This window comes from Microcebus murinus, chromosome 1 (genome assembly GCF_040939455.1).
Source record: "Microcebus murinus isolate Inina chromosome 1, M.murinus_Inina_mat1.0, whole genome shotgun sequence".
In the NCBI taxonomy this organism is placed as follows: domain Eukaryota; kingdom Metazoa; phylum Chordata; class Mammalia; order Primates; family Cheirogaleidae; genus Microcebus; species Microcebus murinus.
The window spans coordinates 11227964-11255903 of NC_134104.1; the positions used below are offsets into that span (position 1 = coordinate 11227964).

The 27940-nt window shown below is 45.7% G+C and overlaps 1 long non-coding RNA gene across 1 annotated transcript; it reads left to right on the forward strand.

The window, feature by feature from the left end:
• The first annotated feature begins 685 nt into the window (after positions 1-685).
• On the forward strand, positions 686-27842 carry LOC142871466 (uncharacterized). The gene is made up of 3 exons (XR_012919724.1): positions 686-961; positions 5756-5915; positions 27726-27842. It is a non-coding gene; the product is annotated as an uncharacterized LOC142871466 (long non-coding RNA).
• The last annotated feature ends 98 nt before the right edge of the window (positions 27843-27940 follow it).

Sequence of the window (27940 nt, forward strand, 5' to 3'; positions counted from 1 at the left end):
GGGGAGAGGAGGTGAGGACACACACACACACACACACACACACACACACACACACACACACAGACCACGGGAAGGTTCGGAGTAGGTGGCCGCCTGCAAGCCAAAGAAAGAGACCTCAGAAGGAGGCAGTCCTGTTATCACCTTGATTCCAGACTACTGGTCCCCTGAACCAAGAGATAATACATTTCTGTTATTTAAGCCACCCAGTCTATGGTACTTTTTTAATGGCAGCCCTAGCACACTATTAATAATGTAATGGCCATCTTGTTGGGGGGGGGGAGGGTCTGTAGCTCCTTTTATATTAGGAAACGGCTCCCTCTGCAGGGTCTTTATGTTAAAAGCCAAATGGTGCCCTGAAAACAATGACTCACATTTGGAGAGTACACAATTAAGAACAAAGTACTTAGATTCTTCTTTATAGGATCCTTTATAGAATCTATATAGAATAAAGAATACGAAATCTTTCTAGAAATCTTTGTCCACTTCTTCACCTGTAATCGGGGTTGATATTACAAATATTTAGCCACCGGTGTGGCTCCCTCCTGCATGTAAGGCATTAACCTTCTAGATGCTGGACCGTGGGGAGCAGCTGGGCCGGCGCTGTGGGTGGGGCCAAGAGGGCAGGGCAGTGTGGGGCACACTGGGGTGGGGCATCCGGGGAAGTGACTGTGTACCAACTAGGTTGGAAGATACAGCCATAAGGTTGGGGACCGGTTTGTGATCACGTAAAAATAGTCTCTTGATACGTTCTTATAAAACTGCAAATCTTCAGCTTAGCCTGTTGCTCCTAGAAATAGCGCTCAAGCAAATATGCCTTCTCAGCAGGAAACTGCTGTCCTGCTGTGGTTTATGGCTAATTCAACACCTACTCCTCGTTAGTCGGATCGGTGCTCTTATCCTCACTCTCCTCCTGGCAGACAAGTCGTGCTGCCGAGGTTGCAAGATAATTCTGGAGACCAAGGTTAGTGCGTTTCGGTTAGAATGCTAAACGTGGCACCACTTTCAGCCTCGTGTTACTGCTATGAAACGGTGGACCGTCTGAGCAATTTGTGTTCCAAAAAGCTCTCATGAGAATGGGAAAATCCCTAGAATAGTGCTTGGCGTGTAGTCGGTGTCCATAAAATGTTTTTGAATGAGTAACTGGCGACGGGACACCATGAAATGGAAGCATGGGCAGCTCCGTGTTCTAATGGGATCGCCTTTACTAAACGAGGATGTTTCTTCTATGGTACAGTCTGGGGAGGATGACGGCACGTTTTTGTAAGGTGCACAGAGCATGCCTCTTCCGGACACAAATGGGAAAAGTCAGGGTGAAGGCAGAGGACAGACTACCCTGTCCAGCCTCAGCCTCCAGGCGTCGATCTGATAATAGGAACCCAGCTATGGAATTAGGGACGTCCTGGCACGTCCAGGCTGCGTGGAGGGGAAAGAGTGTGGTCTGAACACATCGTCTTTAGAAGGACGAGGCAGCTTTCAGTTCCTTCTAACTTGAGCCCTTCGTTCGTCCCATCGTTCGCGCTATTCAGGAAGCACTTGCTGAGCGCGTGCCATGCACACGCCACTTGCAGGGCTAACAGCAGCGGACTTGAGGGACCTGCTTTCTGGTAGCTCAGACACTCATGGGGAACAAAGGACAATTTCACAAATGTTTGCAAGTGTGATAGTGTAATGACAGAGGTGTACTGGTGACAAGGCAACCGGAGAGGGGAAAGCTCAGCAACTTCCAGGTGAAGGAGTTGGAAGGCTTCCTCGTGACAGTCACCTCTAAGGTAGAACTTGAAGGAGGAACGGGGGGGGGGGGGTATGAAGCAGCATTAAGTCCTGCAGCCTGGTCCATTTGAGGAACTGAAAGTATGCCCAGGAGCTAAAGCCTCTCTCCCAGTTACTGGTCACTCTTGGTAGGTAGCTGTCTTCATCTTTACCCGTTTGATCACCTATACTAGTGGCTCCATTCCGGTAAAACTACTCTGCATCCATCCCTGGCAGATTAGTCGACTCTGTCCCTTAAGAAGAGGTCACTTATCTCCCAGCATAAACTCTTGTCTCCTCTGGATCCAACCAAATGCCTCCTCTGCTTACAATTTGTTAGTATCACTCAAGACCTTGGTTTGTCACGATTACCACTCTGTGCCCAGTGTGTGGCACATAGTAGATGCGCAATGAAATGTGTAGTTGAATGAACATGCTTTCAAAAACATGGGGACCTCCCTATGTAAGCACCTCTCTATTCTGCCTGAATCCAGCCCTCATTGTAACGCCATTGGGCACTCAATTCCATGTGTGTTGTCTGTCACCACCAAAGGTGATGCATACTCTTAATCTCTAACATCCCACCTCCCTGGAGCAACACCAGCCCCCCAGATGCCACCAAGAACAAAAGACAGCAGCTTCAGAAAACAATGCACTGAGGATCATGTTCTTGACATTGCAGAAGCAACCCTCAGTACTCTGTTCCAGCTTATTGACTCTTATTCTGCACACAATGATAACTATGTTTTGATTCTCTGTTGTCCTAGACTCCTGCAGATTAGAAATTGTAAAAAAGGAGGCATGGTTAATTGAGGGTGGAGTAGAAAGAAGGAAAAGGGGAGGCCAGCAGGATAGAAACGTGGATGATATTGACACATGACAATAGATTGCTAATCTACCATCATCATTATTGGAGCTTGAGACGGGTCTTACCAGGTTCCAATTAGGATTAGCTCAGCCACTGCTGCAGCTGTTAGGGCTAGATGCACAACACTCTTTCAGGAACATGTGTGTGGATGGTTCTACTTTTCTGCTCCAATTTACCCTTAGTAGTTGCCTTTTTGGTGTGACAAGGCTGGCTCCTTCCCTTCCCCGCCTCAATCTTAGCTTCTGAGATACCACAGAACCAGCAATACCAGTTCTGGTAAAAAACTGGATTACAACTGCCAAGTTTTCTTTTCCAACTTCTAATTAGCTGTGATTTAGTGATAATTCGATCTTGAATAACATAATCTCACCTCAATGCTTAAAATTGAGAAATTTCTTGCTTACACAATATGTGATTTTCCTTTCTCTGGCACCTGCCTTGTGGTTCAGATTTCATACCTTTACTTCCCCTTCCCCAAAGGGTCAACCCAACTCTGGTGTGTTGCCCCATCTAGGTCTTTTCCTACTTCCGTCCATAATCTAAAGGTCCCCAGAAACTTCCCACCCCCCTCTCAACCAGGTTCCTTCCTTGGCCTCTGCCCTAGAATAACTCAGCTGATCCATCAAATATGTCTGATCACACCAGTTTACATAATTCCTGTTGTCTGTATATAGACTATATATTCTTTTGCAAGATACCAGCAAATATTTAGTAATTTTATATTTATGTGCCTGTATTTTCTAAAGGACAGTGAAGGATGCAAAGAATGGAAAACTGTATTGTTTGAGCCGGAATCTGCAGGACCACAGGACAGAGAGACAGAGTCACTGAGGCTGTAATTATCAAAAGGAGTTTTATTGTCTAGCTTAGGCTAGGATCCAAGCCTAAGAGCGCCAGCGCCGTGGCCTCTTGTTCGGGCAGGGACCCCGCACAGTGTGGGAGTGAGCTTTTTATACTTAACGCGCACAAGCTGTTCACACGCTGATCATGCATCTGCCCTCTACAGTGATTGGCGTTCATGCGCTGATCATGCATCTGCCCTCTACAGTGATTGGCGTTCATGCGCTGATCATGCATCTGCCCTCTACAGTGATTGGCGTTCATGCGCTGATCATGCATCTGCCCTCTACAGTGATTGGCGTTCATGCGCTGACCATGCATCTGCCCTCTACAGTGATTGGCGTTCATGCGCTGATCATGCATCTGCCCTCTACAGTGATTGGCGTTTACGCGCTGATCATGAATCTGCCCTCTACAGTGATTGGCGTTCACGTGCCGATCATGCATCTGCCCTCTACAGTGATTGGTGAGCCCCCTACCTGCCATCTTTCCCAGCCTCTTATTTCACCCTGCCCCTGATTGGTTCTAACCTATTCCGGGTCCTAGGCGAGAGGCTCCCTTCTCAGTGCTTTTCCTCTGCATCTTATTCCAACCCATAATGCACCCATAATGCCCTGCGATTAGCTGCGGTCAGCAAGCAAGCAATAAACAGAAGCTAGAAGATGCCATTAGCCTAATAGCCCAGGATCTTACATTCGTATCTTACAGTATCTCACCAACCAGAGTCATCTAAGCATATGTAGGTTCAGGAAAGAGGGATACGCAGCCCTGGGCCCTCCCAATGCTCCCCAGCTCGCTCCTCTATGGTGCACAGGAAACATGTTTCCAGATGCAAGGCATTCCCTTGGGCTAGCAGCTGCTCTGCCCTTTCTCAACCAAGAAAGGCTATTATGGAATTTAGTGAGTGGTAAGATGTGACCAAAGGGATAATCTTAAATATTCTCTGCTCTATTTCTAAGAAGGATCAGCATTTAGACACTTAGTAACAAATTACTGTATCAGTGGCTTAGGGAGCTGTTGCTGAGGATGGCTGGCAAAGATAGGGCCTTTTTCTGAGTACAGATCACACATCAAGGAAATAAACTAAATTCTCAAACTGCCTTTGCCTCCACACTGCCGATTGCAATTGGTAGATCCACACTGTGCTGAGAGATAAGATCTTGTGGAGGGGCAGTTACTGTCCTGTTCTCCAAGGAGGGCTGTGTGAATGTCTGTGTTTGTACATTCAAGCTTCTTGCCAGCTCCGCTATGTCTGGGCCCCTCAGATTCTCAGTTGCCTTGTGTTGGTGAAATTTTCAACACCATTCCCTTGCGTTGCAATATGAGGATATTAACTCCTACCTTACAAGGGCTGTTGTGAAAATCCAACAAATGTTATTTTGTGAGAGCCCTTAGCACTGAGCTGGCATTAAGAGGTTGCTCAGTAAATATTTGCTGGGTGACGAAATGGACATTTGCTTAACAGTCTGCTTGATAAAAGTGTATCCAAGTAGATATAGTGGTAAAATGAGAACAGGTGGAAAGTGTCTTAAGTGGGATTGCCTAAAGTAGAGGTGTGTCCGTTAACATTGTTTTATAGGCTTCAGGTCATCCAGTGTATTCCTTGTTTCTTTTTCTTCTTTAGATAGTTTCACAAGGAATTATTCTGTGGGTGAACTCTGTTAGCTAGGGGTTGTGATAATTAGGCCAAGGTCATGCATCTGTCCCCTGTGGGCCAGTTAGCTCAGCTTGGCTCCATGTCCACACACATTGATCTTAACCCAGCTGGCAGACTCACAAGTGTGTGACCGCCTCCCAGAGGACACGGGGGAGGGTTTCTGTGGCTCAAGGCAAATCGCTCCTGTCTCTTGGAGAAGCACCTCCACTGATCGCTGTGTTATGGCCATCATGACCTGAAGGTGGCGCTGTTTCTCAAGGAAAAGAGACTTCGGGCTGCTGACGTCCTGTTTTAAAGTGTGTGTGAAATGATAGAGAATCAGCGTTGGAGAAGAAATCTGCGAGGTAATCTCTATCTGTTTCCTCACTTTCCAGGTACGGAAACAGACCAGAGAAACAAAACTCACAGAAGTCACACCAGAGGTTCACAACAGAGGCAAGGCTAGAGATGTGTGAGCCTTCCAGAGCATACATTTTTGCAATTTTCACTACACTAAGCGTTTCCTGGTATTATTATAAATGGCACGGAGCAGTTAATACTCTTTAAAAAATGGGATGAATCACTGATACCTAAACTGGTGATGTTTTAAAGGAATCAAGTTATCACTGAATTTCAAATGTCTGTTTGTTTTCTAATCACAGGCCTGATTCAAGTTGGTTTTGGCTTTTATTACACAAAGCATCTTTATACATCTCTGGGATTTAATGGATAATTTACTTTCCCTTTCCAATCATCTGAAAGAAGAAAAATAATTGGTATGGATGGAATCCAATTCTATACTGACTTCTTTGGACATGTTAGGTAAGCATTATTTCTATTTAAATGATCACCATGGAGACAACACGTGGGTTTTTAAAAGGCGCATGTGGGTAGCAGCCAGGTGATGAAAATACCTCCATGGTAGCTATTTTTAACGGCTTTTTAATTCATAGAGAGTAGAGTGTGTCGTGAGTGGATGTGGTAAGTACATCCCATAGATGTCTGAATGGTGAATACAGAACCTGAATTCATCTTTCAGAAGGTTTCTGCTCTGAGAACAAATTGTTTTTTTGAAAGTAAGCTTTTATTTGCTGTCTGGGTAGGATGAGTATTTGGGAACATGAGAGAGTGTTTCCTACTCTCTCAAGGTGGGAATTGTCACGATGTGGTCAGCGAGGGTTGGAGCCGTCTTAGAGAATTCAAGGTCACCAAAAAAGGCGGGGCTTGTAGCTCTGCCCTAGGCACGAGTTAAAATTTTTCTTGGGATCCTGATCAAATCCAGTGGCAGCCACCATCTCAGGGACAGCAGTGCTCTTTCCCCTGGTCACCTTGGCAGGGTGGTTTTTATTATCCTTATATTTGTTTTTTTTTTTTTTTCTTTCTTTCTTTCTCTCAGAGCTAAGGGAGACTCATGAGAATTGATAGTTTCTGAAATAGAGGTCTATTCAGGATGCAGGAAGATAGAACTTTTGTTCTCTAAACAATATTGCTTATCCTGTGACTTTTTTCATTGCACTGTCCTGCGATGTGACAGAGCTGCAGACTTTTCCGGCTGTGACCTGCTCTCTCTGTTCACCTCTATCCGGGTTCTGTTCTGTGACTCTTTTGCTACATCAACATGGCCTAGGAACATGTTAGGGACGCAGGGTCCCAGGCCCCACCTCGGACCTCCCCAACCGCGATCTGATTTGTTGGGGTTCCCCAGGCCAGCCTTGCGCTGGCTGGAACACGCAGATCTACTGGGCTAGCTGGAACGACCAGAAACGTTTCCCTTAGTTCAGGATTTGCATTTCAGTGTTTTATTCTTTCCCGTTCATGCAGTTGCACAGATATTAACGCTTACTAAGGCCCGATGTTTGGCAGGCATTATACTAAGGGCTGAGAAAAAAGATGAAAGTCTTTTACTTAAAGTACGCGGTATGCCTATAGTGGGGAGCGATGCAGGAAAATCAGGCAGGCTAAGGGGGCCGGGAGTGTGGGGAAGGCGCAGCGGTGCATGGGATGGTCATCATCATCAAAGGCCTCTCCCCTGAGGGGCTCTGAGCAGAGAAGGGGAGGAAGGAGGAGAGGTGGGGTGGGGCAGGGGTGTGGGGCTCAGGGACATCCCCGCCCACCCTCCGAAGTCACTAGCGGGTCACTGTGTGCCAGGGTTGCCACATTTAGCAAACAAAAACACAGGTTGCCTAGTTGAATCTGAATTTTAGATCAACAATGAATGAGTTTGGGCTATGATATACTAACTTTTAATATTATAATATACTTACATATAATTTAGTGCATACACTAGTACATAGCACATATACCAAATTACAGTATAATTTTTTTTAGTGTGTCTCATGCAATGTTAGGGACATATTTATACCAAAAAAGGATTCATTATTTATCCGAAATTAAAATTTAACTAAGTGTCTTGTATTTTTTTGGTGACCCTTTGTGTGACCCAATGGCCTCTGGACCAGGCCGTGGCTGAGGGAAGTGGCCTTCTTAGCAGGATCACTGTTTCCCTTCTGGGTCAACCTTCATCTCGTTCCTAGGCAGGGGCACCTGGGAGGCAAGTGGCAGTCTGTGGCCTTGTGTTAACTCCACAGGTGACACCTGGATTTGGTTCCCCTGCACCTGTCTTCTCTAGTCAGATTAGCATTTCCTAAACTAAATAGTCCTAAGAAGTCTTTCCTGGTAAATAAAACACATCTTAGAATACCTCCAGGAATGCATTGCATTGTGAATGGATTGCACATCACCCACTGGGGAAAAAAGTGAATTGTTCCTTTGTCTGTCTAATGTGTTTGGGAGAAAGTCACGACTTGTTTTTGCAGGCAACCTCCACACAATCCCGTTTGCAGTTTTCCAAATGCAGTGTTGATGTGGAATGTGGGCCCCCCGCCCCCCCCCCCCCCCCCCCCGCCTCTTCCCCGTAGAGTCTGTGGCGTGACATCTGTGTGTCTATGCTCAGAGTCAAGCCGTCAACCTTCCACATTTAAATAAGGGGAAATCCTCCTCCTTCTCCCTTTTATTAATTTTAAAACCCATGCCCAGTGGTGAGAATGTGGCTATTGAAATAACAACAGCGAGGTGTTACCTGTTGCAATGCCCAAGCTTGAAAGTAAAGATTTCTAATTAGGGGAGCGATTGCTGTAAACAAAGTGCCAGACTTAGTCAAGATAGCCTGGTGGGTTGGTTTGTCACCTTCTCTTGTACTTCCAAACGCTTGTGATCACAAGCTAAAAAAAAATCAGCGATGCTCAAGAAAGCAAACTTTAGATGGGTTTCATAATAATAAGAAGACTGCCAGTGGGAGGTTACAGCTGGCTTTAGGGGAGAGAGTCCCCTTTGATGACTTGAGACCCCCACCCCCTCTCCACCCTTTGGCCGCAGAGACAGCTGGCCTGTTGCAATGAGTTTGTGGGTCCTGGACTGAAAGCGTGACAGGCTTCTAGGGTGGGGCTACAGTGGGCCAAACAATAGGGTGCCTTTTGCAGAAATATTTTGTATAAGTGAAAATTAACACTGTGAACTCAGCTTCAAAACTGTTTCATTTTTTATATTTTGCATGCTAAATTTTTTTTTATTAGTTTCTTCTCAGCTTTCTTGAGGTTATGACAAGTAAAAATTGTATGTATTTAAAGCATAGACCGTGATTTGATACAGCCATACATCGTGAAATGATTATCACACTCAAGCTAATTAACATAGCCATCACCTCCTGTGGCTACCTCGGCCCCAGTGAAAATACATCAGATCTACTCTCAGCAAATTTCAAGTATACAGTGCATTGTCATTAACATTAACTATAGCCTCCACGCTGTACATTAGGTTTCCAGACAAAACGGTTTTAAATACATTATTCCAAAGTATCCTTGGAGCTGTTTTGCCCAAGCATCTAGGAATACACTTTGTCTTTGTTTCCTATGTTCTATTTTCAGTAAAAAGAAATAGTTGCTGCTTAAGTTCATTTGTGGCTTTATCGAGGTATAAAAGAAGACTTTAGACTCATTTTCTGCTGTCCAGTAGAAGCATATTTTGTTGAACTAGCTGGACTGCAATTTTAAAAACTGTTTTTGAAATTTGGGATCATAAAATAAATTGTAGTGTGTGTATGTGTTGTGCTTGTTATTTTTCACATTCTCTGGGCTTTCCTACTCATCAGCTATGATTTGGATTTGCAAAACTGGTGTCCTGTGTTGGAAACCGCCGATAATAATAATAATAATAAATTAAATGCTCATCAAAGTGAAAAGTAAGGAAAGCTACTGCCAAAGTGCAAATGGAGCCAACAAAACCAATCAATAAATAAATTTAAAAAAGAAAGAACTGTTGCGTTGTAATTACTCACTGGGATTTAGCAGAATGAACCTGAAAAAATTTAACATAAAAGTGAATTCTTTAAATATAAAACTTAGGTAAATCCTAATGGTGATATTAATTTTTTATTTATATAGTTTTCACATTAAAATATCAGAAGTAAAATTATATATAATTTGCACATGAAGTAAGTCATGCTACTTATTTATAGCTGTTGTATTTTTTTTGTATAATTGTTTTCCTATTACCAAAATCATCCATATACATCGAAGGAAATTTAGGACATAGAGATTAGTAAAAAAAAAAAAAAAAAAAAGAAAGCAAATAAAAGAAAAGAAAATGAAGAAAAACACAGGTAACCATACCAGGCATGGAATATAGGTGAATTTTATTGTACATTTTCCTAGTCCTTTTATGTATGTGTATTTACTTATTTTTTTTTAAATGATTTTGCCTTGGTTCTTTTAAACTGTCATTTAATTTGTTTATAATACAAGCAAGGAAGGAAACCAGAAGAGAGAGGAAGGAAGATGAGATTTGGCAATGACTCTGATGATAACATACAAAACAAAGAATTGCTGGACAAATTAGAAAGCAGAGTGACATCGTTCTCCACTGCTGTTATTGTATTTATGCCAGACTAATAGCCCATGCCTCCCTGAAATTCTCATCATCAGAGTCATATATATATTTTTTGTGGGAGTTAAAAGCACATTTCTGTATGATTGAAGAATACATGTAGAGGATTACATATTCTTTTTTAGCTGCGGTCAATTTCAGAAACATTGGAAATTTCCATTCTCATATTTGAATTTTGCAACTTGATCAATGGGGATTTGGTAGTTAAGACTCTCGCACGTTTTCCTCTCTGGTTTCAGCAGGGGAAAGCACTTGTCAGGAAGGGGCTTCAAACCTTCTGTGTCGGAGGCACGCACGGCTAAGCAGAAAACCGAGGAGACAACTGCAATGATTTCACACCCGAGCCAGAGGCCACTGTGCAAGTCTGCCAGGTTAAAAGCCAGTTAAAACTAATTATGCAGAAAAAGAAGGTTAAAAAAGAAAACTCACACATTTTCACAACTTCTGAAAATAAATAACAAACGTCCTTATGCTTCATTATCAGAAAGATTTGCAACGGGCACAGACAGGAGCCAGCATTAAAATCAGAACAAAAATAGCTGTGTGTTTCAGCAGGGTGTGTTACCATATTGTACTCAACATGAGGATATTAATTTCACAGTTTTCACAGATAAGTTTAAACATAGGAACATGTCACAAATAAGCAGCAATCTCAGTGAGGATACATCAGCTGGGATTTCACAGTTTGCAATTTTTAAATTCAGCCGCGTCCCCGAGGGCCAATCAATATTGGTGGCAATTATTCTTAGTACACAGTCCAAATGAAATGGGTGTGTTTTTTTTCTTTTTTATCAAGGTGGGAGATTGTGATATAGAAATAAGCAAATTCCCTTGTGGATGGCAATTGGGCTACCTAACAGCTGCAGCTAGTCTGCTATGGGGCCCTTTTGCTGTTCCTCGGGAATAGTCCAATAATGACCCCATTATTTTAACCCTTAAATGTGAGCAATGTTTGGTAGCTAGCTAGGAAAAACCCAGCGTGTGTCAAACAAAGAAAGGATGAAAAAATAAACAAACCGAGAGAACCTCCCAAAGCAGCTGCCGAAAGCATTACTTTATACACAGGTTTTATTTACACTCTTGGGTTTGGTTTCTAAGCCACAAACTCTCGAGGGCCAATGTTTGGGACACAGGTATGTTCTCACGAGGCAGAGTCAGTTTACATTCTAGAGAGTGAAACCTTTTTTTTTTTTTTTCCTTTTTAAAAAATTTCTGAAAGGCAGATACCGAATTATGCAAATCCTTAGATTTTTATTGTTTAGAAAGTCCGTTTTTCTTTTTTTTTAATTTTTGTTCATTTTGGGGGGTGAGGGGGTGGAGATTGGGAGGTGGTGAAGTGGGTGAATGAGGAACAGAAAATCAGGGGAGAATCGAAACTGAAAACGACAGTTCAAGTTCCTTTTCCTGTTGGGGCCCAAGTTTAAGTTAGTTGACATTAACCTTGGGGGATCCAGCTAGCGACACTAACAAAACTCAAGGCATCGGGCAGAGAAGGGACAAGAAAATACACTTAGTGACAATAAATTAGGATTGATGTGTGTTTGAGTTTCCTAATCCTTGGAGTGGGGCCTCTTTTGTCTCCAGCCCGGTTCCTAAATTGGGCTTTTCATCCAATGTCACTTTTGTCTAATTAATCACTTAAAATGTCAGGTTGCTAGGAATCTAAAATTACTCCAATGCCATTTTATGTTAACTAATAACAACACAAATCGAAACCGTGTGCTCTGTTTCTACTTGTGTTTTCAAACCACCAGTTCTCCTACATCGATGCTGCTAGAAATGACAAATTTTGGAAAACGGCCAAAGATGCGAGCAGAAAAGGCCCATCCTAAAAACAGCCTATTGGTTTTATAAGCACACTACTCCATTTAACCGTGGGACTGTGGACTTTTCCTCGTGTAATTTGGTTATGTTTCTCTCACTTTGAAATCAAAACTGAAATGAATCAAAGGGAAATTTGAGAAGAGTTCTGAGGTCATAAAAATCTATTTGACCTTTGCAAGTTGCAGGTCCATGTGGATCAACACTTATAAACTCTTATAAACTGGAGGAGAGGGGTGAGGCAGAATGTGTGAACAGAACTGACCGCTACCGAATTTACGATAGTATTTAATTATTTCTCACCTAAAAACACTGGGTATGAATGAAGTAGTTATTCACTTATAATTCTGAACTGCCTTTCTGTTAATCACAATTCTTTCAGTTTCTTTGAGAGAATGGATCAAAGTTGCCTGAAATTAGTGGTTGCAAGTCAGTATTCTAAAGCTCAAAAACACTTTGTTTTCTACCCCTCCTCCCCAACTTTGAAAATGGTTTAGAATAAAGGTTCCTGATGGCAGTGGTGACTTGTGGTTAATATCATTAGGCTTCTGGTTTGGATTAATGCTGCTAATTAGTTTCTGTCCTTGACTTTTTCCAATTAAAGCAGAGAGGCCTTGGTGCTAAACACCTGGGCAGATTACCTAATTAGATGAAAGAAACATACACAGTCATTCACAGGTAATTATTTAAACTTTCACTGCTTGTTTTGTATTAAACGTGTGATGAAAAGGGCATCCTTCTTACCCCACTATCTGCAAACTATCAGCTCCTGGGCAGGGAAGTTGCTACTGGCACCACCTTCTGCACAGACAGTGCTGGGTCCCTCTGTTGTGCAAGTGTGCAGAAGGTGACAGATTTGTTTTTTTCCCCGATAGACACAGGATAAAACACACACGATCGAGGTTCCCACTCTGCCCTCCACATGTTCCTTTGAGAAGGCAATGCCCTTTGTTCCGCTTGGCTCTCTTCGGGTGCACAGTGCTCTTGGGCATTCTTGGAAACGTGCTCGTTTGTGTCAGTACTAAGCCATGGTCGGGAGCCTTCAGGCTCTGCAGGTAGGACATTATCTTCAGAATTCAGAATTAAAAAATCCAACCTCTGTGCTTGCTGTTCTTAAAAAGGGGAAGGAATGAAAGTCACTAGCATCCTTTTTGGGAGTGGCAGCATGGGTCCTTCCTGGCTTGCATGGCACAGGAAGAGTCAGGCCCAGGTGGACATGAGCAGGAGGTACCTGCGCTGAATCCATCTGGGACCTGCAGAATGTTCTACCCTTGGAGGCGCATGCTATAACAACGGTCTCAGCCAGTGTATGTGATCTCAGCCCCGTCCAGTCCCTGCGGACCAGTCCAAGAGCGTCCTGGAGGTTTCCTAAGCACTCTCCGGCTTCCTTCCTTGGGTCTTTGCTCTTACTAATTCTCCCTCAGCCACATGCTCCACATCACAACCTCCTCTCCTGAAATTTCTTTTTCCCTCTGAGGCCCGTCTGCGCTGGTGGCCTTTCACCAAAGCCTTGCCCAGAATGCTCAGCTGATCGGATTTATTTCTCTTTCCTTGGAAGCCCTGTAGCTTTGTGTAGCCCTCCTACAAGCCTTACTGTATTGTTTTGCATTAGTGTTATTAGTTCTGTGACGATATTGTCGGCCTCCTCATTCATTTGCTCAGCGAGCATTTGCTGAGAACGTGATTCGTGATTCGTGCTGCACACTCTTCTAGTGTGATTCAGAAGATTCAGAAACGTCCTTCCCGCATCGAGCTTACAAGCCACCGGGAAGGAGGGCAGACAGCAAACAAGGGACACATAAATACATTTGATAAGGTCACATAGTCGTGACAGCTGTGATGGAAAGAATATTCCAGACGGGAAGTGACAGAGCAGATGTAGAAAAGCACAGCGCAAGCTCACTGGGCAAGCGCTGTTCTCGTCATTTCTGTTCATTTGTCTCACCCTCACGACGGCCCTGTGCACAACGAACCCCTGATGATTCTGCTTTAGAGAAGAGAAATCGAGGCCCAGAGTGGGTAGGAAGCTGGCCCAAGGTCACACAGCTGGCCAAGAGCAGAGCTCGTGCTCGCTCACCACAACCACAACAGTGACAGCACGGCCAAAGTTCTGGTGCTGACTGCAGTGTCCGGCACCGTGGTGTGCAGTATGGGGGTCTCGGGGGTGGCACAGGGACTCTCCCTGCTGCACTCCTGCAGCGCAGTTTGGGTGGGGCTTGCAGCTGCAGAGCTGATGTTCTGGGTATCTGTTACTGTCTGAGCCACCACACTGAAACTTAGGGGCTTAAACCAATGGCAATGTCAACATTGCTTACCAATCTGCAATTTGGACAGAGCTTGGCAGGGTTAATCCTTTCTGTTTCACTCAGCATTGGCGAGGTGCCTAGAAGGCTGGGACCATGTGGACCCTGCTTACCTACATGGCTAGGGCTTGATGCTGGCTCCTGGGTGGGGCCTTAGCTGGGGCAATGGCCAGACACCTGCACGTGATTTTCCCAGTGGCCTCCTGGCTTCCTCACATCATGGCGGTGAGGTTCCTAGGGTGAGCATCAAGAGAGGGGGGAAGAGAGGGAGAAAGAGAGGGAGGGAGAGAGAGATGTGCAGAGACGGAGGCGGTATCATCTGGCTTCACACAGCGTCTCTCCTACCATATTTCATTCATTAAGAGAGAGTCACTAAGGCCAGCCAATATCCAAGGGGGAACAATTAGACTCCACCTTTGATGAGACGTCTAAGAAGTTTTGGCCATGTTCTAGAACCAAAGTTGGTATGTCCCGTTCCCTACCTTTTCTAGAGCTTCTATGAGCTAACTAATATTTTAATGTAAGTTCCTTTTAGGGTAAAACTGGCCTGAGTGGTTTCTATTGCCTTCTATGAATAATAGAAGGGGCCAGGCTGCTCACCCAAGCCTGGCTGATTCCAAAGTCTGATCTCCAAGTCCTGCATTTTCTACCTCCTGGAGGGCACAAGAGTAGAGCTCTCATGGCCAATTCATTCATTCATTCATTCAACCAACCAAAGCTCAAAAGTGTAATGAGCACCTGCCATTAGTCAGGCCCTGAGGGAACCACAGTGAACGCATTTCCTTGCGTCCTGCTTACAGCCTGGTGAGAGGGACAGCAGGTAGTGAGGTCATTACGACGCAGTGTGATGGCGGCTAAATAAGGAAACTGCTGGGGCTGCAGGAGGCTCATCTAACCCAAAGGACTTAGGGGATTGGGAACGGTGCTCCAGGGGAGTGACATCTAATCTGCAACTTGGAGAGTGAGTTTGAATGAGTTGGGCTAGTGAGGATGGTGGAAGAATGCTTCAGCACCCAGAGCAGGATGTGCAAAGGCCCTGGGGCAAGAAGAAGCCTGCCCCTTTACAGGAGTGGAGGAAATTGTGTTTGGCTGGAGCACTGTGGGCAGAGGAGGGAGGAAACATAGAGACTCGAGGCCAAAGAGGTGAGTTGGGGGCAGGTCCTGCAGTGCTTTCAGGAGCCTGGTCACTTAATTTAAGGACAACCACAGTGTTGGACATTGGAAGTACTTGAGGGGAAAATTAAAGTTATTGGACAAAATCAGGGGCCCACACTTAAACTTTGAGCATCCCAATAATTGTATCAGAATGTTATTGAGAAACTACCTTTACTGATATCCATTCAGTCATTCCATGAATAATTGTCAAGTGGTGACTATATTCCAGGCAAATCCTAGCACAGTTTGATAAGAAGAATAGACATCCTGGCAGTGTTTATTTTCCTGTGACCTATAAGGAGAATGTTGCTCACTTCAAGATCACCCTGTGGTCAGGAGGGGGTCCCCGGTTAGTGCCAACAGTGCAGTGACAAATGCTAACTGGCCAGAGATACAGGTGTGGCGTCATCCAGCTACTCACACGACGTAACCTTGGCTATGAATGGACAATACCGGCAGGCTGCCTTCCTGCGTGGAAGTACAAGAGCAACAGGCATTTCTTTATCCTGGAAGGGAACAGCTAAGTGTCCTGTTGCCTCTTTAGATCGAGAGTTTGAAGGCAGCAGACGTAGATTAAATCTCCGCTTGATCGAAGGCATATGAGAAACAGGGAGGGGTTAATGCATGTAGACCTGCAGCCAGAGCACCTCTCATGGTGGTCTCTTTCAGCATCTATGCGGTCAGTACTGGGAACATCGGTAAGTTACTGCACTCGGGGAACCGTAAGGGAGGACTGGGCAATTCTACGCTGGTTTGCACAGTTGTGTGCATTGGTTCCATCAACAGTTTCAGAAATAAGCTAAAATCTAAAGCAAAAGCTCTGGAGTTTCACTGATCTAGACCTACATGGCTAGTGACTTTCTGTTCCAACACTTGGGGACAAGGCAAGTGAGTGGGACAGTGAGAGGCTGAGATACTGGGGCATCTCCACCACAAAGGAGCTGATGTCCTCACATCTCATCTTGGCACTCACCTGGGCCCCCACTGTGGTCATTTCCAATGGGTGCAAAGTGGATCATTAACCTGTGACTTGCATGATGTAGTGCAAAGGCATCATTGTAACAGGCAATGAACTTGAGATAAGATCACAAGCCTACATCAAGGTCAATGCTCTTACAATCTCTTTTCATATCTGACCAATCATCAGAGAGTTAGAAGGGACAAGGCAGAATGTGGGAATGCATAGATTTTGCTTTGCTGGGTTCAAGAAACTGGATCTTTTTCATGAAGATGAATTCAGAGATTGTAAAAGGAACAAGCAAAAAGCAAGCTGACATTTAAATATTATAAGATTTCACATAAAATTCTAGATTTACAACTTCTCACGAAATGTTGCAAGATCTAGCCCAGTTACAATATGCGACAATGGGTGAGACAGCAGCTGCCTACTCCCTGGTCATCGTCAGCCCTGCTCGTAGGTGGGGTCCCCTGAGATGGGGATTTACAGTCAGGGTTTTTTTGGGGTGGTCTCAAGATCAACACTGATAAGGGGATGAAGGAAGGAGGACTGGATAGGGAAGCTGAATTGCAGTGTGGTGAACTGGTCACGCCATGCATGGGCTTTGCTCATCCCACAGGAGCTAGGATGACCTTTCCAAGTCATCCTGTCCCAAAGAGGAAGCCATAGTAATCACTACTGGACGCGGGCTACCCCAGGGGAGGGGCATAACCATGAGCAAGGTGGCTATTTTCAGCTGAGGGCAATTCCCACAGAGTGACCTTGCGAACGCTCTCAGCATGCACGCTCTGGGAATGATGTGCCAAGCGAATGACGCCCCGTTCTGTCGGGATGTGGGCAGCACACCACTGCTCCACTCCCGATTGCCACCAAGCCTGAAGCCACATGTCACTTGCCATTTGTAGGTGCCCTTGCATGGTTGTTCGTCTGATAGTAGAGATCATTTTTTTTTTTTTACTTACTCCCATGTCTAGCAAAAGTGAGAATGAAACACCCAGAAAGGGCTGCTTGTCTAAAAAAAAAAAAAAAAAAAGAGGGAAATACGGTTCCTTTTGGAACTTGTTCACATATGCTTGCCTAGCCTCTGTAAGTATCTGAGTGTGTGACCCTGGGGAAGGACTGGGTGGAGGCGGGAGCCACGGGTGCTGTCTTATTTGGGGCTGCTGTAATAGCACCACAGAGCAGGCGGACTAGAAGCGCCAGAAATTGATCTCTCACAGTCCTGGATGCTGGAAGTCCCAGATCAGGTGCCAGCAGGGGAGGATCTGGTGACAGCCTCTTCTGAGATGCAGACTTATCTTCTCATAGCGAAAGAGGGTGAGAGAGCTCATGGGGTCCCTTTTATAAGGGCACTAATCCCATGCATGAGGGCTCTCCACTCATGGCCTAATCACTCCCAAAGGCCCTATCTCCAAATACTATCACATTGGGGGTGAAGATTTCAACATATGAATTTTAGAGGGACACTAAATATTCTCATATTAAGGACCACTTAGCTCCTGGTCTTCTCTGGGGAGGAGCCTCCCCAGCAAGAACCAGGGTTCCTTTGACTACACTGTCCTCCACATCTACCCCCAAGATAGACAGGCCTGGCCGCAGGGAATGTCTATGTCCTCTATAGGGATGGATCCTAGAGTCCCTAGGTGGATTCTCTCAGTTTCCTGTTGGCTGCAACAGAGCAATTATGTGTTAGATATTTCTGCATAACATACCGCCCCAAAACTTAGTGGCTTAAAACAATAACAATGTACTCTTCCTCTGAATTCTGTGGTGAAGGAGGTGAGGCAGGGCTCAGCCAGGCTGTTTTCTGCTTGCACGTGATGCCAGCTGGGATCCCGGGTGTCACTGCATTCAGCTGGGAGCTCAATTGAGGGGTGACATCTCCAAGATGGCCACTCATCCCCTAGGTCCCTCCCTGCACGGCCTCTCGCCTGGTGGCCCAGATGTCTATGGGACAGTAGCTGAAGCGGAAGCTGGGAGACCATTCAAAGTCCAGATCTGGAACCGGCACTAGTCACTTCTGCCACATTCTATTGGTCAAAGCAACTCATAAGACCCGCTCAGCGTCAGGGGCAGCCAACTCTAGCTCTCCATGGAGGAGCACCAAAAATGTTGGCTGTCTTAACCGCACCACATCAGCATGCCCACACTTTTGCAGATTTCTGACGAATCGCTATTAGAAGCAGATATAAAAGGGCACATAGACATCCCTTCTCTGCTCCCCTGGATCTGGCAGCACTCAGAAACATTTTTGGAGTTTTAGTGGTACTGGGTATATATATCAGTAGCGTAGATTGCCATATAAGGCAAAAAGGAAGATCTACATATAAACAATGCAACCAACTATCCAAATGTCATGCCAAATAAACCACCAAATAAACCTTGAACAGTCAAATATAAAAGATTTCTACCCTGCTGGTGGTGCTTACTTACTGTGTGTGCTGGTTGTGGGAGACCTACTGTATACAATAAACAGGATAACTAGGCAATCGATATCATAAGTGTTATGGGGTAAAATGCCACAGGGTTAGAAAGATGGGAGTGCTGGGTGGAGGAGGTCACAATTTTAAATAGGGAGGTGAAGGCAGATCTCATTGAGAAGGTGACATCTGAGCAAAGACTTGGGGAAGGCAGAGAGTGAGCCCTGGGGTTATCCAGGGATGCTCCAGGGACAGGAAACAGTGCAAAGGCCCTGCGTGTTTGGAAGAACGTGGGTGGGTGGCGGTCAGCATGGAGTGGGGTCAGCCAGGGGGAGAGTGGAAGGTCCGAGATGAGGTCCAGGGACCAGGGGTGGGGTCTGGACAGGGGCAGATGATGTGGGGGCTCTGAGCACTGGAGAGACTTTGGCTTTGACTCTAAGTGTGACAGAGCAGCCCGGGAGGGTGTGAAGCAGAGAGCTGCCTTGGCCTGACTGAGGGTTTTAAGAGACCATCTTGACCACTGTGTTAAGAGGACACTGCGTGAGTCAGGGAGACCAGGTGAGGCCACCATGAGACTCCAGGCACAGCATGACACAGCCCTGCTGGAGGTGGTGGCAGTGGAGTGTGAGAAGTGGTCATATTCTATATCTTTATAAGTTTAGGTTTTGCTAACAGATTGGATGTGAGGTGAGAGAGAGAGAGAGAGAGAGAGAGAGAGAGAGAGAGAGAGAGGAGTCAAAGATGCCACCAAGGTTTAGTCCTGAGCCATGCAGCCACTCGGGGAGGTGAGAAAGACTACAGTGACTTTTTGGTGCCATCTGCTAGTCCTGCAAAGTCCCGGCCTGCCTGGTCATCTGCAGGTTGGTTTATCACTTTTCCTTTCTACCAAAACAGCCCTGTCTGTTCCAGCCTGTGGTGGAACTTTCCATGGAAAGCCCTGGCTTTAACCCTGCAGGTAATCAGCTGCTCTTGGCCCTTCCAGCTTACCTGAAGTATAATTGGCAAACAAAAATGTTATATTCATTTTTTTAATACATGTGATATTTTGATATATATTATGAAGTCATTATTAGCACCATCAAGCTATCCAGTACCTTGTATAGTTACTTTGTGTGTATATGTGTGTATGCATGTGTGCATGTGTGTATGTGTGTGGGTGTATGCATGAGTGTGTGTGTGTATGGTGAGAACACTTACGATCTAATCTCAGCAAATTGCAAGTATACAATACGTTACTGTTAACTATAGTCACCATGCTGTATATTAGGTCTCCAGATCTTATTCATCTTAGAACTGCAAATTTGTACTCTCTGGCCAACAACTTCTCATTTACCCCACCCCAGACCCCTGGCAATCTACTCTCTGCTTCTATGTATTCAGCTGTTGTAGATCTCACACGTAAGTGAAATCAGGCAGTATTTTCCTTTCTGCATCTGGCTAAGTCACTTAGCATAACGTCCTTCAGGTTCATTCATGTTGTCACAAATTACGGGATCCCCTTTATTAAGGCTGAATAATATTCTTGTGTGTGTGTGTGTGTGTGTGTGTGTGTACGTACATACCGCAATTTATGGAAAGAGTATGAAGGTTCCCTGCAAATAGAAAAGAGAACTCCCATATGAGCCAGCAATCCCTCTTCTGGCGTATACCCAAAGGGCATGAAATCGGCACCTTGTCGAGACACCTGTGCTCCCGTGATTGCTGCTGTGTTGTTCACAGTAGCCAAGATATGGAAACACTCAGCTGCTTTCGGTAAAAAGAATAGTTGGCTTGTCCATGAAGGTCTCCCCTAGAGCTCATTCATTGTGAGCACTTGTTTAGGAAATGGGGAAACTATTTTTAGAAAACGGTGTGAAATCACGGATGAACACTTTCAAACTCACAACTAGATTTAGATTCTTCCAAAACCAATGCTGGGGAAACCACTATTTATAGTCATGAGCCTTCAATAAAGTAGATCACTGTAAATCGAGAGATGGGGGGGGTCCCGATGAGTATGGCCTTGATCACATGATGTATCTTCCCAGGCATAAGTTTCTATCGCCTTAAAGTGGGAACATTACCAGTGACTGAGAGAGCAGAGATAAGGATTATATGATCATTCATGTTTGTACTCAATGAATGGTGACTATAGTTGGCAAAATAAGAATGCTTATTATTTTGTGTGGCTTTTTCCACCTTCTCCTGGAAAATGAGAAATGAATGTCCCATTTTATATATATTTATACACACATATGTACACATGCACATACATAAATGTATGAATATGTACCTATGTTTTTTAATGTGGGGGTAATTAAATACTGCTTTTAATTTTAGGTATATCCTTTGGAATTGAGCTCTCTCTTCTTACATCACTTCTGTTTCAGTGATATAAAAATACTAATGTACTCTTTTTTTTTTAATTCCAGCCTCCTCCACTCCAAAATTATTATACTCATTGCATTGAATTTCCAAGGTCATTTAAAAATGCCTTTGGAAATACAGTCCCAGCATTTGTGGAATGGCTTTGTTTGCTCAAATCCCTGGCTAAAGATGGCTTAGGTGACATTCAGTGTGCTCCCTTTTGGAAATCCTAGAAATCCACTGCTGATCTGACAGGGCGGCTTGATCTTTCTGGAAGCATTTGGGAGCCCATTAAAACATCCAAGAGTGCCGGCTTCCTTTACTGCTCAGATGAATGGCACTTATTTGAATAATACTTAGATATTCAATACTTAGTTGTCTTTTGAAGTTAGAATCAAGGTTTAAATTTCCAGGTACTTAAAATTGCTTTTACAACCAAATTTCCAAATTGCTCAGGAAAAACTTAGACTGAAAACCTTAACAAGTGGTTAAAACTAAAAGCATCCTACAAACCCAGACATGGAAGATGCTAAAACAACATCATCAGAAAAGTAATGGGTACTTACCCCCTCAGCCTCACATTTTGTGTAAGACTATTTGAAATATTGGAACTTTGATAGAAATTTCTTGTTAATGTCTTTTCTCACTTTCTGAAAAAGGTTTCCCTGCAAGCCACATACTGAAACATTGTCTTTAGGATTGTTTACTAGTTTTTTTTCTTCTTAATCAGTTTCCATTGAAAAAGTCACTGAAGTGGTGGTATAATTTACTGTCACCTCTACTATCCATTTTGGCAGCTTAGCATGTATATTTGTAGAGCAACAAGGTATCGGCCAAGAAAGTCCTTGAACATAGGTTCTGTGAGCATCCTGTCCCTCCAACCAGACTCACTGGGGCCGTAGGTGGGCAGCGTGCCCTAAGCAGGCATGGTACTAATGTTGTGAGTTGTTAGCTTAATTTTTTCTAAAATTTCTGGTTCATTTCAATTACATTTTTCCTAGGACAGGGGTAATAAAAACCTTTCATAATGAAAAATTTCAAGCATATTTTTGAAATTTAATTGCAAAATTAAAATAGTTTTACGAATTCTCATGTCCCCACCATCCAGATCCAACAATTATCCATAGGTAGCCAGTCTTGTCTCATCTATAATCCCAGTTTCCTAAGGTATTTTGAAACAAATCCAGACTTTATATTATTTTATCTATACATATTTTAGAAGATAAAAGAGAAGGACTTAAAAATCATAACAGCATAGAATGAAGGCCATTTATTTTGAGTCCTGGCTTGTGGACTGGTGCTAATTCCAGCATTATTTTGTCACTGTTGACTTGCTCCTTGGGACATGCTTGTCTGATTCAACAAAAAAGCATAAATTACATTTTTGTTTCTACGACCTGGGACTGCATTTTGAAAAGAGGATTTATTTATTCAACAAATATTTGCTAATTCCTACTATGAGCCAGAAATATGCTCTGCAGTGGAGATTCAGAGATAAAACACCCTAAACTGGGAGAGATGCAGGCAAGTCAGCTTTGATACAAACACAAATATAAATATAGCTCGATACACTTTATGGCAGAGGTGTGTATGGGTTGCTCTATGTCGCAGAGAGATTTCTTTCTCTTATCCATAGTTTCAAAAAGCACCTTGATCCTGGTCAACTTCCAACTGTTGATTATGCATTAATGTAGGATATATAATTACCATGCATATTAGGTCTCTATAGGCTTATCACAAAACAAACTAAAGGAGATGCCTTTCTGGGTTCATGCAACTTGAATGAAACGGCTTGAATTGTTTCCCTTCAATTTCCTCCCCAACACTGCACACAGTTCTCTGTCGTGGTAGCAGAAACACTTAAAATGATTTCTGTGCTTAGAAGTGGGGGAAGGACGAGAGAGAGAGAGGACACAGGAGGAAAAGCAGGAGGAGGAGGGCAGACACTCACAGGGATTCAACGGTGGCTAGGTCCCCGTGGGCTCCCTGACTGGTGGGAGGTGCCACCAGCTGCCTGGGTTTGGAGATAAAGTGAGGGAAAATCTGTCAAATGCGTGTGACACACACATGCACACACAGCCACTCTCAACCCCGATCTCTGAGAGTTTCAAGTTTATCACCTGGGGTCCGGTTGGCCTGGGGCGGGTGGGTGGTGGGTGCAGCCTCCTTGGGCAGGGGTCCCTCATCCTCCCACCCTCTGTCCCTCTCTTCCTCTCCTTGGGTCCCTGGCACCTGCTAGTGGGAAGCCCAGCTCAGGGTTGGGAGCTGCTGTTCCCTGGCGGGGGATGGGCAGTGGCTTCTGGATTGGGATGGACAGATGGCTGTTCCCAGGATTACCCTTTTCCCTCTCTGCCTCCCTCTCTGGGGCCGGGGTCCCTGGGCTGGACCCCTGGCTGGGTGAGCCCTGCCTGTGAACTGCTGGGAGTGCTCAACACCCCCTCCCCGGGGGCCTGAAAGTGCTATGCTAGGTGGGGCCCAGGAAGCCCCATCTGTTCCCAACCCCTCACCTCCCTGACCCCCCAACAGAGTCTTCACCCTCACCCCTCCTGCCCTGCTGTCCCTGGAGAGGTGCCCTCCCTGAGTGCTCGTCATGGGGCCATAAGGCAGTTGTCACAAGTCTAGGTAAATCGTACTCTCTACTGGTAGGGGCAGGTGGGGGGCCTTGGGGAGAGAAAGCTCCCACTGGTCACCACTGGACCCTCCACTTATTGGCCACAAACCCTGGGGCCACTTCCCTCCTTTGTCCAGAGCAGGGACAGCCCCCATGTGGATATTTTTTATGGTGATCCTAGAATCTCAGTTGGGTTTTCCTGAATTTGGAGCCTGAGACAAGGGCTTGGGGGGGCAAGGAGGGAGGGATGTTACTTGGGAGGGGGTCCAGGAAACAGGAGGGAGGGAGAAGGAGGTGAGAAAGAGAGAGGGAGGTAAAAGTTCATTACTAAGACTGCTGCTAGAGCCAACAGGGGTCTTGCAGGCGAGAAAAATGTCCTTGAGAGAGTAGCTGCCCAGGTGGTTCAGAATGTGTGAAGCGTTTGCAGTCAGGCCTTTCCCCCGCCAAGCAGACAGACAAGGGCTGGAGGGACTAGGGAAGCCCCAAGTTGCAGTGAAATGTGTTCTAATCCACGTAGTGGGTCCAGATTCCCCCTCCTGCTTAAAATGACTTACACTCATCCAATTTGGCAAATATTGGTTGAACACCTTCTACTGTGTTTAATGGAATCTGAAATATCATCGACTATAAGGCATGCTGTTATTTTAAGAAGCTCTAAGAAAAAAGCTGCCTAATCAACTGTGACACAGCACGAAATGCAAGACACTTCGCCAGGTCAGAGACGTGCAAGTGTAAGAAGAATGTGGGCCTTGGGATGGGCACAGAAAGCGCTACAGCCTGCTGGGCATGCTGGGGGTGGGGAAGGGGATCAGGATCAGGGTATAGAAACCATCTGTGTTCCCCCAAGAGGAGTAAAGCTGTGCAGAGAGACGCCATGATGACACGCCAGGACAGGAGGGAAGAACAGATCAAACACCTTCAGGCTCCAGAGGAGGAGAGATGACTCCTGGTAGGGAGGAGGCAGGGAGGCCTTCCTGGACCAAGTGGTGGTATCTAATCTAAGCTGGGCTTAGAGGATGACAGGGTTTGGGCTCTAGAGGGTAAAGGGAAAGGCATTCCAGGTGGCAGGAACAGCACAGGCAAAGCCTCTGAGCAGTCCTGGAAATGGTCATTGTACTTGCTTGGGATGTAGGATTTGGGGGTGAGCATCAGGAAGCAATCAAGAATTAGGAAAGCAATGAACATGGCCTTTGACCCAGAAACCCCGCTCCTAAGTACACGACCAAGAGCAACTCACCCTCAAGGGCACTGGAGAAGACACCTGGACGTTCCCAGCAGCACTGGGGAGGGTACAAAGGTGGGGACAGCTTCTTCACAAGGGAAGGGCAGGGCAGGGGTAGGGCGCAGCTGCTCAGAGTGTTTCTTTACAACAACCCAATTGGATGGGGAGCGGCAGGGGAGACTGAGGCAGGACAGGCCAGACGGGAGGCGGTGAGAGTGGAGAAGTGGCTGAGAATGGCTCTGTAGGGGAAGGGCCGACAGGACTTGGTGACAGGGAAGGTGATGGCAAGAGTGGAGCCTGGGAACTTAGGACAGGGAGCAGGGTGCTTTTTTTTTTTTTTTTTCTAAGAAGGAGGGAAGCAGGGGTGATTTATTTGCTCTTGTTCACGGCATGCTCCGGGTGCTATGCCTGCGTTTAAATCATCTGGCTTCTGTGACGTGAATCTCTTCCCGTTCTCATCCTCCTTCCTCAGCTCCTCTGCTCTGTGGCATGCCAGCTCCTTGGGCCCTGTCTTTGGGTCACGAGGCTCCTCTGGACCTCACCTGAGGGGCTCAGTCCTCTGAGCTGAGTTATTTCCCACATGAAATGCCCACATCTTTGGGACTCTCTTCTTTCCCACATGCTCCCTGTGTGTGAACAGGGCACCACTGTCCGCACGACCCCCCGGTCCCAAAAGCCACCATCTGTCCTCCTCTCACTTCATCTCCACTGCCAGCTTCTTTTGCCTGTCCCCCTCATGCCCCGTCTCAGGTTGTCCTGACTCCCATTTGGCTCCGGGTGTTGCCATGACAACCTGCTCTCCAGGTGTGGGTGTCTCTTGCTTTCCATCCAGGCCTGCGGGTGTTGCTGGCCATGAACCTAGAAGTTCAAGGGAGGTAGCATTTTTTGGGCAAAGCTTGACCAACGGGGGAGGGAGCTGATCAGTTCCTCTTCCTTCCCCTATGTAGACAATTCTGAGGCACCTTCTAGAGGCTTCCTCGGGGGTCTCCAGCCCCAGCCAACCACTGGGGTAACCAGACCAATGACACCGCCTAGGGGTGCTTCCTCCTCCTCCTTCCACTCCTCGTAGTTCCATTGCTGTTCTTTGGGATCAATTCCTAAACCGCCTACACGTAAGCCCTTGTCATAGGCCCTGCTTATCTGAGACCCCAAGCTAAGAAGCCTCTAGAACACCCCTCAGAGCTCTTCCCTCCAGCCATGCTCCACTTTCCTAATTCACACCTGCACCCCTCATGTCTGGGCTGCTCACAGCAGCTCACCTAGCCGGTTTGCCTCTTATCTTGTCCTATTTTAACTCACCGACTGCATTTTAGCCAGGATGAGCTATAAGTGAATATCTATATCTCTTCTCTGCTTTAAGTCCTTGAGAAGCATCTCATCACCTACAGGATAAATTCCAAGCTCCATAGCATGGAACACAAAACGTCCTGTCGCTTGGCCCCAATCTATGTCTCCCTGAAGCCTCCTGGGCTGTTTTCTGCCTCTTGTCCAACAGCCTGGGAACTGCAAGTTGCATTCAGTTTGCTGGCCTGCACCATATGCATTCATTTGCTGGCCTGCACCTGTGGTTTCATCGCTCATGCCCTGGTGCTTTGGGTCATACTCTTGCCTGAATGTGGCCACCTTCGGCCAATCTTCATATGTTCTTTAAGAATTAACTTGGGTGTAACCTGTGGCCATCCTGACGGACCCCTGCAGGCCACCCACCTCTGCCTGACCCTGTGCCACACCAGGTCCTGTTTATCTGTGTTCCTCCAGGAGAGGGTCCACACCCAGTAACCTCTAAATCTCCACCACTAACACTGTACCTGGCATACAGCAGGTGCCCAGGAAACATACTTGTGGACTAAATTCTAAATTAAATCTCCGTTGATAAAAACTCTCTGTTGGCTGCATCTCTGATGGTTGGTGGTCCCATGGGGTAGCACGCCGCTGAGACGCACCGGAGAGGAAGGGCTGAGGAATTTGTCCTCAGCTGCCAGGGGGATTAGACCGCACCTCTGGGTGGCTTTGCGTCAGCACTGCCCTCCTGGCTGACCCTTGTCTAGCCACTCCTCTCTTTTTCTTCAAAAACATGCACCCCACTTTCTAGTACCAAAATCTGCATTAGTTTCTCAGGGCTGCCATAACAAGGTACCCCAAACTAGCTGGCTTAAAACAACAGAAATTTAGCATCTCACATTTCTGGAGGACAGAAGTCCAAGATCAAGGTGTTGGCACAGCCATGCACCTTCCAAAGACTCTAGGGGAGAATCCTTCGCTCCCTCTTCCGGCCTCTGCTGGTGGCCAGCGCCCCTCGAATTCCTTGGCTGTGGTTTCATCGCTCCAGTTTCTGACTCTGTTGTCACATGGCCATCTTCCCTCTCTGTGTCCTCAAATTTCCTTTTCCTTACAAGGGCACCCATCATCAGATTTAGGGCCCATCCTAATCCAGTGGGCCCTCATTTTAACTTGATGACATCTCCCAAGACACTATTTCTAAAGAAGGTCACAGTCACAGAGGCCATGGGTCAGGACTTTGCTGTATCTCTTTTTTGGTGTGACACAATTCAACCCCAACAACGATTCACGGAACACCTTCTGTGTGTCAGGGATTGTGTTCGGTCTGATGCACACAGAATCATGTTTAATTTTCTCCCCAACCCTGCCAGGTAGGGAATACTATCACTTTGATTTTACGTGCAAGGGTACAGAGAGGCCACACAGCTGGTTAGGAAATAGGAGTCCTCTGTGCTACGTGTCGCGCACCGTCTCCCGTGACCCTGTGAGCAGGACAGTTTCAGGGTGGTACAAAAGGCCCTTACCTTCTGCAAGCTGAAATATTTTTATTGTCATTTTCTTTTTATCCCTCACAGGTAGAGTCCGCATCAAAATCTCTAAAGAAAAAGTAAGAATCTGTATAAGGAAAATCGATATGCGATGATGAACAAGAGCATCTCGGAATCAGAAGTCGAGCAAGACGTGGGCTACTGTTATTTTCTGAAAGTCCTGAAATAGTAGGGGAAAAAAGAGAAAAAAGAAAAAAGAAGGAATGCCCAAACAGGGCTACGGAAATAAAGTATGAGGTATT